This window comes from Macrotis lagotis, chromosome 2 (assembly GCF_037893015.1).
Source record: "Macrotis lagotis isolate mMagLag1 chromosome 2, bilby.v1.9.chrom.fasta, whole genome shotgun sequence".
Classification (NCBI taxonomy): Eukaryota; Metazoa; Chordata; class Mammalia; order Peramelemorphia; family Peramelidae; genus Macrotis; species Macrotis lagotis.
This window is the reverse complement of record NC_133659.1, coordinates 174,525,981-174,542,709: the sequence shown is the minus strand read 5'-3', so window position 1 is coordinate 174,542,709 and position 16,729 is coordinate 174,525,981.

Sequence of the window (16,729 nt, the reverse complement as noted above, 5' to 3'; positions counted from 1 at the left end):
CTGAGGTGTGGGCAACCTGATCTTTTATGGGGAGGTGGGTTAGGAGGAAAAGTGGTAGAAAAATATGAAAAGCCCCATTGGCAGAAGAAATACTGAAATATTGGGTAGAATTTTAATCTGAGAAAACTAAAAGGGTATTATTTACTAGCCCAGGTTTCCAATCTGTCTCCAAATGCTGCCAGTGAGGGAGTTACTTCTCTAGTTGACAACCTGTCTCTTGAACCAAAGAAGCAATGGAAACAGTTTAATCTGCTCAAGACCCTCATGTCAAAATTTCAGAAAGAACCTTTTAACTATGAATTATAAAATAGACCTCTGTGGAGAAGAAGCCCTTGGGGCTCCCTTCAATGCAGGGTCTCTTTAGGATGCATTAGCATGTACTAACAATTTATACTGTTAGTCTACCCTAATGGTACCATCAATGAAGGATTCGTTCAAAAATCAACTCTCCTTTCCCAGAAAGGGCGTGATTTTGGACAAGCAACACAATGATAGTGTTGCTTTTCCAAGACAATTATGTGTAATCTGACAAAAAAAAAAGACCATTTCCATTATGGACAGTCTGTTGGCCTATATTCTGAGGCAGAAAGAAAATTTGAGCTTTCACCTTACCTAGTGACCTTACCTATGACCAAGATGTTTTACTACTTGTAAAATGGAATAGATCATAGACTCAAAACATTTTAGGACTAGAAGGGACCTTAACCATCAGCAAGTCCAACCCTCTATAACAGCTAGCATTTGTATAGCACTGGAGGGTATATAAAGTGCTTTATACATATTAACTGATTTAATCCTTACAATATTCTAGTTGGGTGAGGTAGGTGCTATAATTATGCTCATGTCGCCAATGAGGAAACTGAGGCAGGTCCAGGTCATATGTTTCATAGCCAATAAGTGTCTAAGACAGAATTTGAACTCAGATCCTTCTAACTCTAGGTCCAGCCCTCTATCACTGCCCTATTTGTATAAAGCCATCTCTTCCATAACATTCCTAATCAGCAGTCTTTCAAGTCTGTGCTGGAAGCTTTCTCCTGTTGCCAAAGGGAATCCATACTTGAGCAGTTTTAAATGTTGGGAAGTTTGTCTTTACATTAAGTTTAAATCTATTCCCCTTTTGCTTCAATTCAATTCAATAAACACTTATTGTATGTCTAGTACTTTATTAATGCTAAGGATGCAAAGACAAAATAGAAAAAAAAGAGTTTACAAATCAAGGAGTTTACAAATCATCTGCTTGGTCCTTGAATCCATCTTAACTTTTTTGTATCAATCATCCTCTTTTCTAGGGAAGAAAATGAGGCACAAAGAAGATTACTACCTGCAAGTGAGGGGATCAAGACTCTTCATCAGTTTGCTTAAGATTTGTGCTGGTTTTCATTTTCTTGCAAGCTTTCCTTGCACTTGTGCTTCATTGAGATACTTATATTGCTGTTTTTGAGGTGATACATGTCATTAGGTCATCTCATTCTGCCAACTTCCCCAAACATTCCCAAACATCAGGAGCTAATATTCCTTTTGCCAATTCAGTTTTACTTCAGGTCTCCTAGGGATGTCCAGATAAAGCCCCAGTTATGAAAGGTGAGCAAGTTGGGAAGGTTAGTCAGGTAGCATAGGGGATAGAATTCTGGACTTAGAGAAAGAAAGATCAAAACCCCTCATTTCACAGAGGAGGAATCTGAGACTCACAGAAATTAAGTAGGTTGATCTGTAGATCAAGTTAGGAGTGAACCAGGACTAGTCCCCAGTCTACCTATTCACAGTCTAAGAGCCATAGGATCAAGGCAGCCATGTCAGAATTTCAGAAAGAGCCCCTTGACTGTGAATTATAAAGTAAACCTCTCCAGAGAAGAAGGATGCCTTAGGACAACAGATTACAGCTATAAGGGACTTTGGAGGTCATCAACTTCAACTGCTTCATTTTGAAAATGAGGAAATTGAGGTCAGGAGATGTTAAAAGACTTTCTCAGGGTCACATAGCTTGCCAAGTATCTGAGGCAAGATTTGAATTCAGGTCTTTGTGACTGAAAAAAGAAAAGGACTCCCAGAAACCAAAAGATTTGAAGTGATCCTTTGCTATGCATTGAGAGAAATAATTCCTTTGGACTCCCCAACTCTATTCCAATCAGTATCAATCAATCTGATATAATTCCATAGGGATAGTGATTTTCAGTTCCCTATATTAGATCCCAGAGCTGGGAGTTGCAGATTTTAAGATCACTTGCATAATCATAGGAAGCTAGCTAGAGACCCTTTACCTTTATTTTTCCTTGTCTTGGTGAGCAAACCTAGGGTGGCAGATATTAGTCAACTACATGAAAAATCCTTCAATTTATTTTTGTACTTCCAACCCGTTCTCTCTTGAGAGAATGAGCAAGTGACCATCTTTTGACCACCTAGTCAGCATGTATAGCCTGAACCATCTCCTCTTGCCCAACCTTAGGAGTAGCCCATCCATCTTTTGACTACCTATTCATACCTTTTCTGCCTTACCCAACTACTGATATATTGTTTTGCTTATTCTAGCCTATGTGTCATATATCAACCAATGGAATTAACTCTATATTTGAGATAGCCTTTCCTGTATGTTAAAATGGCAGGGCCTATAAAATAGGCCTATAAAAATAGGACCCTGAAAGGAGAGATCATGAGGAAGATCTGAGTTCTACTTCATAAAAGGGGACCAGGAACCCTTTAATAAAGTGGCTCAGAGCCAATTTTATTGAATGGGGGACTATTTTAATTGCCACAACATCCTCTCTAAGCTTAATGCTCATTTTCCCCCAAACTTCTTTATACAGTGTTGAGAAATAACAGATCAGATGGCCAAAGGAAATCATGGAATCTTTTTCTCCAGAGATTTAAGGCTAGGAAAAATAAGCCATGGCATGACTTGAAGGAATTGAACAAAATGGCTTGCAAGGGGGCGGCTAGGTGGCGCAGTGGATAAAGTACCAGCCCTGGAGTCAGGAGTACCTGGGTTCAAATCTGGCCTCAGACACTTAATAATTACCTAGCTGTGTGGCCTTGGGCAAAGCCACTTAACCCCATTTGCCTTGAAAAAACCTAAAAAACAAAACAAAACAAAATGGCTTGAGAGGTTCCCTTCCAATTCTGAAGCTAATGAATACTGTCCTTCCTGATCAAAAAGATCAACAAATAGATGGCCTTGAGGATTCCTTCTACTGCTATAACTTGAGGTTTTAAAATGTATATTCTTGCTGTTAATCCAAGAAAAAAATCAAATTACAATTTAGGACAGTTCCTGATATATTATCAGTGCTTAATAAATGCTTGTCAATTGATTGATTTATTTTTATATCCCTAGCATCTAACACAGTTTACAGAACACGTTTGTTGTTCAGTTTTTTTCAGTCATGTTTGACTCTTCATGATCTCTTTTGGGATTTTCTTGGCAAACATACTGGAGTGGTTTGCCATTTCCTTCTCCAGTTCATTTTACAGATGAGTAGACTGAGGCAAGCAAGGCTAAATGATTATCACAGGATCATATATCTAGTAAGTATCTGAGACCACATTTGAACTCAAGGATTCCTGACTCCAGGCCCAGCACTCCATCTGCAGTGCAACCTGACTGCCCCCACTGCCCTTCCTAATTGATCAATGTTCTTCTTAAACCATGTCTCCTAGAACTAAACACAATGCTCTAATTGAGGTTTCTGAGAGCAAAGTATAGTTTGTTTGTTGATTGATTGGCTGGCTGGCTGGATGAATGATGATTCTTCCTTCCATAGTGCTCACAGTCCCACTCTGTCCGTCCGCTTGACCTCTGAGTTCTGAGTTGGGTGGTCCAATCTTCACTTGACACTTGTCTGGTCATCTCCAAGTCAAGTTGATTTGCCTCTCTGGCTCAGTGGACCCTCCAATTGGGGGTAAGAGAAAATAAGGCTACAGCTCAACCTTTTCAGTTATAGTCAGGAGGATTAATTAATGAAGCTGACAGGCTAAGGCTTCCACAAATATTCATGTTAACAAAGGGCCAGCATCATTAGCCAAGAAGATAGTTATTAGGATCTCTCCACTGTTGTTATTTGTGCACTTTCAACTCACCAATTGCACTGAGTCTCGGCATCCCTGGAATTTTAGGCAATTATAGTTTATACAGGTAACAAATGGATCTTTTTTTTTTCAAAGCTTAGAGTGCCTCCTGCATACATTAATCTGCTTGATTAGCTCTCTCCTCTTGTATGCTTTGTTCTCCCCCTTCCTGCCTGGACTCTGGTGGAAAATGAATGAGTTTTTACACCTAGACGAAAGTGGGTTGCATCATGGGAATACCTCAAGTGTACTCTGGGTCTTGAATTCACACATGTGGAGGCTTCCTAAAGGTTATGCAAAGGTTAACAAACAATTAATCTGTTGAATCAGTGTACTGACTCTGTTTACCCAATCTCTGGATTCTAAAGGCCATCATTCATCAGCTGCCTCACTCTATTTATAGACCCCCTTTCCTTTTCTTACCCCCCCCCTAACTACCTCCACCCTGACTTCTGGATAATTTGGATGAAAAAGAGGAAAAACCTGAATTGGGGACATGAACTATCTTAAAATAAAATCCAGGTTCCATTTCTTGATGCAGTTAGATCATGACTTTTGGGGGCCATAGTGGCACCAGGATCTATGAAGGGAAAAAATTAGGGGTTTCTATGATTTTTATTAGCAATGGACAATGGATTATTAGCAAAATGCAAATTAAAATGGGGGCAGGTAGAGGAATTATGGATCTTTTTCCTTTTCTTCCATCTTTCCTTCCATTTTTCCTTCCATTTTTCTTTTTTTACCTACCTTCTTTCTTTCCATTGTTCCTTTTATCTTTCCTTCTTTTTTTCCTTCCTTCTTTCCTTCCTTCCTTCTTTCAAATTTTCAAGAATCTCCCTATCATTCCCATCCTGGGAAAAAGTCATTAAACATAGCTTCATGATAGGAAATGTTTCCCTCTGATTGTACATGTAAAACTTGTATCATATTACTCACTGTTATGGGGAGGAGGGAGAGAGGTAGAAAAATGTGGAACTCAGAAGCTTACAAAAAGATGAATGTTGAAAATTACCTTTGCATGTAATTGAAAAAAGTAAAATAAGATTTAAAAGAAAAAGGGACTATTTTCCTCCTTTTCAGTGAAAAAGAATGGACTCATTCAACTACCAACACAAGAATTCAGGCCACTCCTTTGCACCCCAAGGGTCTTCTAATACCATGACCTAACTCCTTGGCATTCCTGTCTGAAGGTGACTCTGCTGCTTGTAATTGCTACTTGCAGGAGTGCCCAGGGAGAAGAAATCAGGAGAACAGAGATTAAATTTGTTCTACTTAGGCCCCTGAGACCCAACTAAAAGGAATAGTTAGAAGTAACAGGAAAACAGCTTTCAGTTGAATAGAGGGGGGATTTCTAATATTAAAACTGAAAAATGAAATGAGTGACCTGAAGAGAGAATGAGTTCCTTGTCATCAAGGTTCTGCAAGAAAAGCTTAGATGATCAACAATCAAAGGGTATAAAATAGAAATATTCCTGCCCTGGTATATGGACTTAGAAAACCACAAATTTACATTATCTATGTTCTAATGTATTTTTGTTAAACTTTATTCAATTATATTTTAACCTAATTCCAGCCAAGAGTCTTGCAACTGTCAGTAAGTTTGTCTAAAGACTAAATTTTTCTGTTTTAGAGAGTTCCATACTTTAGACAGTAGATTGGACAAGATGGCCTGTGAGGTTGATTGATGTTCTTCATGATCATCTCCATCCAAGAATCCTTCCATATTCCATCTACATAAGAATTGTTGACATCCTAATCACATAATGACCTGGGCACTGACTCCAAAATAAGGCCCTGGATTGAAGTCCTAACTTTACTTCTTACTGCTTGTGTAATTTTGAGCAAATCCCTTAATTGTTCTAGGTCTCAGATTCTCCATCTTTTACATGAAGTGGAACTAGAACTCAATTTCTCATTGCCTTTTTAGCTCTGAATCTATAACCCTAGATTCTAAACTAATGAATGGATTGTCACTATGGCTGGGTAGATTAGGCTCATCTTTCTTATAGAATAAGTTTCTCTCTACATTTCAAAAGAGAAGCTGTTCCTTTACCATTTTCACCTTTACAGAAAGGGTGGAAAAGTGGGAAGGAGGTTGGGGGAATGAGAAGGAGGTTGGAGGAGTGGGAAGGTGGTTGGGGGAGAGAAAATTGAAATTTAAAAAACAAAACAAAACTGCTGCCCAGGCAAGAACAGAGCTCTGGCTGACATTTTCACCTTCAAGATCCAGTAATTCAGAACCCAAACAGATGAAGCTGTTAAGGTTCAAGTTGGTTTTGCTACAGTAAGCACACATATGTGCAGTGATCATTTTTTTTTTGTAATAAATACTAGCTTACTATTCAGAGTAACTCTTTTTGTGGTGACAAAGAATTAGAAAGTGAGGGGATGCCCATCAGTTGAGGAATGACTGAACAGTTGTAGTATATGAATGTAATAGAATATTATTTCTCCATAAGAAATGAAGAGCAGGCAGATTTCAGAAAAATCTGGAAAGATTTACATAAGCTTATGTAGGGTGAAGTGAACCAGGAGAACATGGTACATTTTAACATTGTGTGTGGATCAACTCTGATAGACTTAGCTCAGTAATGCAGAGATCAAAGACAATTGTAAAAGACATGCCCAGGGTCACACAGTCAGAACGTGCCTAAGGCTGGATTTGAACTCAGGTCTTCCTGATTCTAGGTCTCTTGCTCTATCCATCTACTTTGTATATATCTGATGAACAGAGTTGTTTGCATGTGATTTCCCCATTTGAATTCTTCAGTTTTCACTGTTGTAAAATGAGTAGGTTGGACCATGAGGTTTCTATGATCATTTTCTGCTCCAATATTGAGTGATGCAATGATATTGGTCCTGACTTTGCCATTAATTAGCTGCGTGATCTTGAATAAATCCACTTAGTTTCTCTAGTCCTCCATTTTTCTCATCTTTAAAATGATGGGACAGATCTAGAAAGCCTCTAAAATCCATTCCAATTCCAATATTCAATGATTCCAATAATGTCAAGGAACAATGTTAATCCTCCTAAAACATTCTACTAATTAAGTTCCTTGAGGTGAGAGACCATGTTTTTGCCTTTCTTTGTATTCTATCAGAGCTTTAAACTAGTGGCTGGCATATAAATGCTTAATGAAAGTTTGTTGAATGGCTGATAGGTGGAGTGTTGCCTCCACCCCTCTCCAACCCTCCAACTCTTGTTCTCTCTTACTTGTTCTCTTCCCCTATTGAAATGTAAGCTCCTGGAGGATGTGAATTGTGCTCTGTAGCTTTGAGCACAGTGTCTGACATAAGATACGTGCTTTATATAAGCTTTTCCATTAATTCATTGATAACCTATTGCAGGCAAAATAAAAACATTACAAAAAACTCAAAAAAAAAAAAAAGGAAAGAAAGAAAAAAGAGCCAGGTCATCATCCTACATCTTAGGTGTCTGAGGGCTATCTTTCTCCAAAGAGAAGAGGGTAAGGGTGGAAGAGAATAACCAAGCCCCACCTTCTTTTTTTTTTTTTTAGGTTTTTGCAATTCAAATGAGGTTAAGTGGCTTGCCCAAGGCCCACAGCTAGGTGATTATTAAGTGTCTGAGACCCGATTTGAACCCAGGTACACCTGACTCCAGGGCCGATGCTTTATCCACTGTTGCCACCAAGCCTCCCCTAAGCCCCACCTTCTTAAAGATATACTAATATGTCAAACACTGGTGATTTCACTATTATGGGAACTCCTTTTACCAATACCCATCTACCAATTTACCAATACCTCAGTGGATAAGTCTTAGAGAATCACCTGAGGCTTAGAAAGAGCTGGGACTTGTCCTAGACCTAGCCAATAAGGTATATGGATCAGAATTTGAGCCCGGGTCTTCCCAACTACAAGTTAAAGACTACCTCACAGACACATGCAACCTCTCACTCTTAAGGATATGACAGAATAAGTATATTAATTAAAGGATAGTTAAGACACACCTAAGAATGAATTGTTGCTTGGAATAAGGGCCCGCTCTACTCTATAATACTGTAATTCCTACCATTAGTCGGAAAGTTGGAACAGACATGTCCAGAATCTAGCCATATAGATTTCCCCTAGAAATTTATCTTCCCTTGATCTAAGAATAAATGATATTTTGGTAGAAACAAAAGGTAGACAGAAAGAGACAGAGATGGATAGGAGAGATAGAAATAGAGATAGAGACAAAGATGGAGACAGAAAAAGAAAAAACTAGAAAGACAAGAAAGAAGAAAAAATATGTTGTACATAAATGATATCTCTTTAAATTAATAAAGAAAAGGAAAAAATTAGGTTATATTTGGGATCCAGGGAAGATTGAGAAAGATTCTGGATTGCCCAGCTGCCAACTCTGGATGTTGTGCACTGTATTGATTATTCAGAGGATGGCACTAAGAAAAGGATATCGGAAAGCCCTAACAAAAACCACTGGTGAGGAAGAGTTTGCAAACGTCTGGCAATTAGCACAGTATGAAACGCAGACTGATCTATGCAGTAGCAGATGGCCCTGAGGAATAGATCATGCCTTGTCCAACTTGATTAGAGCTTAGGAGATGGAATTTACCCACACGTGACAGAGGCACCTCTCTGCTGCCTAGTGACAGGGGCTTAATCCATACTGTCTAGAACTCTCTTTCCCTTTCCTGGGCCTTAATATCCAATTCATGAGAAATAATTGCTGTTGGTATGTAAAGAATGATTCATTTGGCCTGCTCCCACCCTGATTTTTAACCAGCCTGGGCTTGGGAAAGTAAAGTAGATGCTTTCCGACAAGAGGGCTTTTTAACTCACAGTCAGCGGAAAGAAGGATCATCGTGTTACACCTTGCCTGTGTGGGTGCCAGGCTGGGGGTGGTGGATATACTTTCTGCTTCAAGCTCCAACTTGTAACTTTTGAGGGAGAGGGAGGAGGAAAAGGGTCCTTGCACCTTAGAGATGATTCCTACTCTGAGTCTCCTGTTTGTATTGAAGGGATTCTAAACCTTTGTGTGCCTTGGTTTCCTTGTGAAGTCTATGTATTGATCCCTTCCCACAATAATTTGCCTAAATTCATAATTGAAGGAAATGCTAGAAGCTAGTGAAAATAAAGGTGTATTTTTATTTCTCAGCCAGGTTTACAGATCTTATAAAATCTATCCATGGACCTTTGTATAACAAGTAAGGAGTAAATGCCACCAACCGGTCAGCTTCAATGTCATGGCAGGAGAGAAGAAAGCTGGAGCCAAGATTGAGAGGGCACCCAACACAGACAGACATCATGCTCTGTCTGGTACCAGCTGCCCAACTACCACATCCCTTTTCCCAGCCCATCCACAAACCCTCCTCTTCCTCAGTGTTTGCAAGCCATCATGGGTAGGAATACTGTCATCATCCCTTTGTATGACTCTCTTTGGAAAGAAAGAATGAGAGAAAACTTTCTTGGAGGTGGATGCCAACACATGGGGGAAGCCACATGATGAAGGAATCACTCTGAACCACAACCCTAACAGAGACTAGAAGCCAACAAAACAGACCAAAAAGAGCCATTTATTTCTTTTCCTCTCTTAATTATAATCCCATTTGGAAGCAAAGGTCTGTCATCCTGTTCCACTTAATGGCTAGTTTCTATTTCTGTCCTTTCTCCACCTATTATCTTTTGTAATATTCAGGCTCTCTGAGTTATGAATGGGCAAAGCCTCTGCTCCTTGCCTGCCTGGACTTCTCTTTTTAAATATTTCAGTTGTTCAAGATTTTTACTTTTTACATTTCGATTTCCTGTAGTACAGTAAATTTATCTTGGTCATTCAATCAAGCTCTCTCCCAGCTCTTCCCCTTATCTTTCCCTATCCGGCTTGATTGAAAATACCTACATTATCTTTGCAGCCAACATGCCAACTGGTGGTAAATCTGCAGATTGTCTTGATAGGATGACGTCTGAGGGAAAACTTGGAAGCATTGGGCTTGTCAGAGGACAAGGGCAAGATATTAAAACCCAACTTGCTACTTTGCTTCAAGGTTAAAATATACAGTGCAGTACTCTTTCAAATGAGCTTTTCAAGATTCTTCCCTTATGTCAAATTAGAAGCTAGACTTCTGCTCATTTCTCAAACTGAGGCTTGAGTTAACCACTAACTACACTCCATTCAGTTACTTCTCCCTCCAAACTGAAGTTCATTTGAGCTCCAGACTTTTAATAGATTATATCAATACATATATATATATATATATATATATATATATATATATCCCAAAGGCACAGTACAAACCAATGTTTGAGAATAAAACCACATCTTATGCTTGATGTCCTATTATGACCTTGAATTGAAACCTCTTTCCCCTCTACAATTATAGATCGATACAATGACTAAGCATGATTTCAGGGGACCAGGGATGAAGCCTCCTTACAGAGAGGTGATGGACTTAGGATGACGAATAAGACATCCATTTTTGGATATGATCAATGTGAGAATGTGTTTTGTTTGGAAGATAAATGGCACGGGAATAATGTGCTGAGCAATTCCTGGAGTCATAAAGACCTGAACTAAAATTTACCCTGACACTTTTGAAGTTCTGTGTCCTTGAACATATTACTTAATTTCTGTCTGTCTCATTTTTCTCAACTGTAATATGGGGATAATAATAATAATAATACCCACCCTATCTGCCACACAAATAAATTCAGATCTAGACAAATAGAGAAATATTAATTGCTAATACAATATAATTATAATATAAATGACAATTCTACCTAGATTAATTTCCTTATTCAGTGCTATACCAGTCAAACTAGCAAAAAATATTTTATAGAACTAGGAAAAAACAATAAAATTTAACTGGAAGAACAAAAAGTCGAGAATATCATTGGAATCAATGGGGAAAAATGTGAAGGAAGACAACCTAGTCAACATAAGCAGCAAATAGAGATATATTAATTGCTAGTATAATATAATTATACTATATATGACAATTCTACCTGATTAATTTATCAGATCTTAAACTGTATTACAAAGCAGTAATCATCAAAATAATCTGGTATTATATGAAGACCTTTAGTGAGAGAAAATCTACTAAGTCATTCCATTCCACTTTCACCCAGCTGTCAATGCTAAAAAAGTTTTCCCTTTTATCAAGCCCCAATTTGCCCCTGCAACTTCTACTCACTAGCAGAAGCCTAATTCTTCCCTCAAAAATGATGACTCAGATGCACACAGATGGCAGAAACTACTTTATGGTTGGCTTATAACCTCTTATATGGTGATTTGACAATAAACTCTTTCTTGGCTCTCTCATCATGACAGAGAGATGACCCACTATTCTCAAAGGCTTAAACAACTGGAGAAAAAGTCCTCCCATGCCCCTGTGGCATTCTGAAAAGACTCCAAGCATAAGACCAGCAGCAGCCTATGTATCTGTTATCCAAGAACTAACTCCTCTAAACTGAAAGAGTTTCACCAGAAAGTTGACCTTCAAATGACAGGGTTTTTTTTCTCAGCTGTAGTAACACAGAAATACAGAAAGACCCACTTCTATGGTGATAAATGTTTGCAATCTAAATCAGTGGAGAGAATACCCACAACACTCTTAATGATGGGTTCTTGAAGCATTGAAACAACAATACAGTTGCTGAATAACCCAAGAAGAGCACTGCCACCATTGACTCCAGATAACATGATCCATCTACACATGATCCATTGAATGTAAAAATGCATGGAAATCCCTCACCTCATCAAGATGAGTTGGTTTCTCATGGAAGACTTATTGGTAAGGTTCTTTTTGGATGTGTTCGACTTTAAGTGTGGTACAAAGAGGGAGGAGATAGAAGGGAAAAGGAGAAGGAAAAGAAGGGAAAATATTTAAAAAAGAATAAAACACTAATAATTAGAAAGAGAAAAAAGAGAAGGGAAAAGGAGGAGAGGGAGAAGAGAAAGAAAAAAGAAGAGAAAGTAAAGGGGAGTAGGAGAAGGGGGAGAAAGAAAAAAAGGAAAAGGAAAAGAGAAGGAAGAAAGAAAAGGAAGTGAGGAGAAAGAAAAAAGGACAGGGAAGAGAAGGAGAAGAAGAGGAAGAGAGGAAGAAGTTTGAAAAGAAGAGGGGGAAAAAGAAGAAGCGGAGGGAAATGTTTCAATTTGAGGTCACACAGAGCATAAACCACCAAAGATATGATTTAATTTTCAAACATTGATTTTGCTATATATTTGGTCTATATATAATCTTAAAATGTTTTGTTGGTATAATTAATGAAAAGTCTAGAGCTCAGATAGATGCCTCTTGGTTAGGGGGAGAGATCAATGGGCAGAAATACTGCTAGCAATACCACTACGGGTCTGTATTCGGGAGAGATTATGAAAAACAGTAAGAATCCTACATGTACAAAATTATCCATAGCAGCTGTTTGTAATGGCAAAGAATTGTAAATTGAGGGGATGCCCATCAATTGGGAAATTATTGAATAAACTGCAGTATATGTATCTGATGGAGAAATCATGAGGGATAGAATTTCAGAAAAACCTGGAAAGACCTTCATGAATTGATGCTGGGTGAGATGAGCAGAACAAGAACAATCTATACACTAACAACAACACTGGATGATGATCAACCTTGATGGACTTGCTCACTCCATGAGTGCAATAATCAGGGACAATTGTAGAGGATCTGTGATGGAGAATGCCATCTGTATCCAGAGAAGGAACTGGGGAGTTTAAAAGAAGACCAAAGATTATAATCTTCAATTTTTTAAAGTTGTAAAAGTATTACATAATTTTGCTATCTCTAATGTTTTCTTTCTTCTTTTTTGATTTGTTTTTTCTCTCACAACACATTCAATTTTGATCTATGCTATCATGGATGCAAACATAAAGACTATTACCAGACTGCCTTCTGTTGGAGGGAGGTGGGGGAGGAAAGGAGGGAGAAAGAAATCATAAAACTCAAAACCTTGCAAAAAAAAAAGATTGGTTACCATTGTATGTAATTGGAAAATAAAATATTTATATAATTAAAAAAAGAAATGCTGCTGGCATTAACCCAAGTAAGCCTATAGAAGATGAATTTACATTTTAACACATATTACAAAATTCTAAAAGCAATCCCTTTAATCCAACTATCTGATAGGCTACAGAATATGAAATATAAAACAATAATAATAAAAGAAAATTTCCCAGAACTATTTCTCTCTGTCCTTCATCTAATATGAGAGGAATGAGATAATAGTAGTAGTGCCAAGAACAACTGACATTTATAATAACCCTTTTTAAGCTTGTAAAACACTTTTCAAACATGATTTCATGGGATCTTCACAAGAACTCTGTAAGTTAAATACTATAGTTGTTATTGCCATTTTACAGATAAGGAATTTGAGGCTGCAAGGTTAAATCCATGGTCAAAGGAAAATTGAATGTCTTAAAAGGAATTTGAACCCAGAAATACAGCTCTCTATCCACTAAGTTTTCAGTATTCAAAAGAGATGAAAATGGGACACATTTCAAAATCTCACAGTCTTCTTTTAACTCAAATCTCTCCCATTCTCTTTCTTTTTTTTGCAAGGCAATGGGGTTAAGTGGCTTGCCCAAGGCCACACAGCTAGGTAATTATTAAGTGTCTAAGGTCAGATTTGAACTCAGGTATTACTGACTCCAAGGCCAGTGCTCTATCCACTGCGCCACCTAGCTGTCCCTCCCATTCTCAATAGATGCACACCCCTAGGAAATATTCTTCCATCTTTCATTCCCCTTCCCCTTTGATTCATGTAGTGTAATGGGGGGAAACTCACAAGATTGAGAGTTAAAGGTTCTGGCTTTTAATTCTACCCTTGCCATTATTTTTATGATCTAGGGTTACTCATTTCCCCCCCTCTCTAAATCTCAGTTTCTTCTTCTGTAAAATCAGAAATGACCTCTAATTTCCCTTCCAGCTCTCTAATCCCTGAAGGAGTTTTTGACTGCAAGAATCACACTATGAATAAATGTCACGAATAAAAATATATTTGCACATACAACAATTAGAGAGTTCGCTGGGGGGTTGGAATGAATCAGAAATTGTGCTAGGAGACTTCAGTGTAGGCGGGGTTAATCACTGTATGTAATCTGTACTCTCAGCATCTAAAGGTATAAAGAGAGGAGAAACCCATCCAGGGAACTGATGTACCAGAAATGCAGAAATGGAAGACACAACTGGAATTTGGAGAATTAGGGGTCAGGGGAAGAAAGCCTGGAGAAGATTATAGCTCCCCATCTTCTCCTCCTATGCTTGTAGCCTTGGGAAGCGGATGAGACAGTTCACTTATAGTCACCACTGTCCATGTCAGCAATGGGAGAAGATGAGAGTGACTGTGAATCAGAGAAATTTTTTGCCAAATGTTTTCCTCTAACTCAGATCCTGAGTCCTTTTCTAAATCCTTCAGATCCACTTGGGTTTTCCCCCCATCTTAGTAGAAACAAATATTTGTTTGCTTTTTTCCCTGGAAAAAAAAAAAGAATCTCATAATCATGGTACAATACTACAGTGGGTTATTTTGCATGAGAAATCCTTACTTAAAAAGTTTTACTTAAAAGTTTGGGTATGGGGGGGCACACACATTGAAACCCATGTACTAAAAAGCTCTTCCTAGGCAAAAATAAAATTTAAAAAACTTTCTTTATTAGGATACATAGATTGAGCCCCTTCTGTAAGGCATTAAATGAGGCAGCAATAACCCCAATGAAGCAAGAACTAGGGTTCAGCTTGTGGCACATGTATGAATAAAAACACACCCATATATACACATAAATATATAAATAACCACACATTCATGTACGTAAATAAATATGCATTCATAAGTGTATGTATGATATATGTAGAGGGCAGGTAGGTGGTACAATGAGTATAATTCTGGACTGGGAATCAACAAGCCCTGAGTTTAAATCTTGCCTCAAATACTTACAAATTGTGTGACCTTGAACAAGTCACTTAACTCCCCTCAGTCTCAAATTCCTTATCTATAAAAATGATGGATAAAATAATAACATCTATCCCCTGGGTTGTTTTGAGGAGCAGATAGGATAATATATATTATGTATTTTGTAAATCTTAAGAAATCAATATAATTATTATCTCTATACAAAATCATATACTACATGATTATATTTAAACATATTATATATTGTTAAACATACATATACATGTATTATATAAATATATAATATGTGTAATGTATTTTAAAACACTCATATATGTACATTATATGCATATACATTGATGTATAAACATTATATAATTATATATGTATGTGACCCTGGGCAAGTCCCTTAATTGTCTTGGTCTCAGCTTCATCTTAAATGAGCTGGAGAAGATTAATATTGCCTAAAATATCCTTAAATTTTATAGTAATATATATATGGACACATACATACATATAAACATGTATACAGACACAAGCATGGGGTGTCTGCACTAAGACTTTGGGGACACCCTATATGCAGATACATATTCATTGCTGTTTTTTAATCATTGAGTAGTATTTGACCTTTTGTGGACTCTGTTTGGAGTTTTTAGGGCAAAGATACTGGAAGGATTTGCTATTTCCTTCTCTAGCTCATATGACAGATGAGGAAACTGAAACCCACAGGGTTAAGTGGCTTGTCCAGGGTCTCTCATACACACAAACATACACACATATAATAAGCAGACTACATATGTGTACATATGGAGAGAGATAGCTGCCATGGATTGTTGTACTTTCTCTATAGTAGGCTGAAAGGAAGCCCTGGTCCAGTGGGCAGAGAGCTGGTCTCTGGGGCAGGAAGGTCCAACTCAGACTCCCACCACAGTGCTTCCAGACAAGGATCGTGCTACTCCGGAGCAGCCTAAGAGACTCCGTTGGGGGTTCTAAACTAGATTGATCTGCTCTGGGAGGGGGCTCCTCCTTGGACTTCTCAGTTCAAGCACATAGAGACCTGCCCCCCCCCCATCAAAACCCCTCCTTCAGCAGCCTGCTTCCTCCAGTCTTCCCTGACCACCCCAGCTTTCTCTGGGTACAATTACTGTCTGCTTGATTCATTTAGCAATTAATCATGTGCCACCTTGTGACATCTCTTCTATTGTCCTTTGAACTGTTATTTAAATATTTCCCTATTTAATTTTTCATATGTTTGTCCCTCAGCCTGCTGAGATGGAGCTCTCATCTCCTAAGCCCCACTCCCAGTGGACCCCACATAGGACATGGCTATAGCTGGCTGTCACCAGGGACAGGTGGATTGGATTTTGTTGCTGATATAGAATTTATTGGAGGCAGAGGAGGGGGGAAAACCACTTATTCTGCTGGTAGTTGGTCGGTCCCAATCCTTACTATCTTGGATCAATCACTTCTCCTCCCTGGTCTTCAGGCTTAGAAAATGAAGCAATTGGCTTAGATATATTCTGAGGTTTCAACTCTGGAACCATGATCTTATGACTTCTCTCTCTCTCTCTCTCTCTCTCTCTCTCTCTCTCTCTCTCCCCCTTTCCCTTTCTCCCTCTTTCTCAGTCTCTTTCTCTCTTTGTCTCTCTGTCTCTGTTTCTCTGTTTTCTGTCTCTTGTCTCTGTTTTGTTCTCTCTCACCGTGTCTCTCTCCCCCATCTCTCTCTGTATGTCTCTGTCTTTATTTGTCTGTCTACCTCTCTTTCTCACTCACTCACCTTCTCTCTATCTCATGTCTGTTTTTTCTCTCTCTC